The 1,684-nt window shown below is 38.5% G+C and overlaps 1 long non-coding RNA gene across 1 annotated transcript; it reads right to left on the bottom strand.

Annotated features, from left to right (window-relative positions):
- Positions 1-58: 58 nt before the first annotated feature.
- Positions 59-791, bottom strand: LOC122353990. The gene is made up of 3 exons (XR_006252080.1): positions 675-791; positions 301-350; positions 59-204 (listed from the first exon to the last, which is right to left on the bottom strand). It is a non-coding gene; the product is annotated as an uncharacterized LOC122353990 (long non-coding RNA).
- Between the last annotated feature and the right edge of the window lie 893 nt (positions 792-1,684).

Genomic DNA, 1,684 nt, shown 5'->3' with positions numbered 1-1,684 from the left:
AGTGAGGTCACAGCATATTTCACACGAAACACTAATTCTAAAAAATAAACACCCACTGTTTTTTCTGCTTTATAAACTTTATTTATATTCGCTGTACATAATGAACACAGATGATATTCATTGGTTCATGTTCAACAAACTGTACACGTGATCTTCTGCGCGAACTGGTTTGTCAAGGATTGTGGAGTACAGGTGATAAACATTCTTAAAGGAAGAAGAAAAATGAATAAGACACAAGTAAATGTGATTGCTTTCTGTTCATGATGGGCAGTTACGGATGTCTGATGTGTTCAAACATACCTCATTGTCCTCTGGATTTCCCTGTTTCTGTTGTTTATTGGCCAAAACATCTGCAATGCAAGCCGAAGCATTAAATTGTTGACATTGATGAACAAGCTCATTGTCATAAAACTATTGCATTTTTAGCTCTGACACAGAATCACCTCTCGGAATCATTCTGTGCATCAGTGTTGTGATTAATATAATATTTTGTCCAACTTCCTCCATATTATTTCATCATGAATGGTAGGCTACATGTCTCATCTGCTAACTGTAATTTTTGAAATACAGAAGTTTTGAGTTTGAGGAAGTGGGAGTAGTAGGTAACTCTTATGTGAACAGAGCAAAGATTGATTTCTCATATGACCGCTCTAATGAGAGAAACATTGCATTACCTGATGGCTGATAAATTGCATTTACAGACATAACGAAAGAGTTAGGGTCTGCAGGATCTGCAGTGCTGTCCTGATGTGACTCTGGGTGTTCGAGGCCTTTAAAAGAACAACATGACGAAGAGGGTCAAACAAGAGTCAACAAACAAGAGGACAAATGTAAAATGGATTCAGTTCATCGATCAATGTTTGATCGGCATTAGATTGAGATCACGATGGCGCATTAATCTATTAGTAGAGATATCTCTAATCCCAGAGTTAGGTTAGTTAGAACAGTCAACACTCTTAAACCTCCTGAACAGTGTACTGATGAGTTTCTAAAACTTTTTTCATATTAACTGAGAATATATATAATTCTATTGCCTGCAATCATGCCTCTGAGTTTAACTTGCATCCTACAAATTTACCTGTTTTTTTTTTTAGTTCTAATGCTGTTGATTCTGATTTAATTTCTAACCACGTTTTGTCAGTGAGCTCAATACTTGATCTTCTTCCCTACAGTTGTTTGTCTGTTGCTGTACCTCACATCGCTGCTACTGTCAGTGCCTCACTCAGTGTAGAAATAGTTTCTGCTGCTTCTGCTGCACAGTATTTGTCACGGTTGTGTGGTAAGCACGAGAGCACACAACAAGATTAAATGAAAATAAAAGGGTTTAATTCCAAAATGGAAAATAAAGGATATACAGACAGGCAGGCAGGTAGAACAGGCAGGCAGGCAGGATAAACACAGGTAAAGACATTAAGTAAGGACCTCGACGCTCGGACAAACAGAACTCAAAACACAAGACTTAAATACACGGGGTAATTGACAAAATTAACGACACGCAGCTGATGATAATGATACAATTAACACAGAGGGAAGGCAGGGCACAGGGAGCACATGGCATGGGATGAAAAACATAAACAAGGAGTCCAGAGTCGTGACATTACCCCCCCCTCCCGGAAGGTGAGTCCTCGCACCTAAAGGGTAACATCAAATAAACAAACAAAACAAAAATGACTAGGATTTGGGG

The sequence above is a fragment of the Puntigrus tetrazona genome, chromosome 11 (genome assembly GCF_018831695.1).
Source record: "Puntigrus tetrazona isolate hp1 chromosome 11, ASM1883169v1, whole genome shotgun sequence".
In the NCBI taxonomy this organism is placed as follows: domain Eukaryota; kingdom Metazoa; phylum Chordata; class Actinopteri; order Cypriniformes; family Cyprinidae; genus Puntigrus; species Puntigrus tetrazona.
This window is presented reverse-complemented; position numbering and strand designations above follow the sequence as displayed.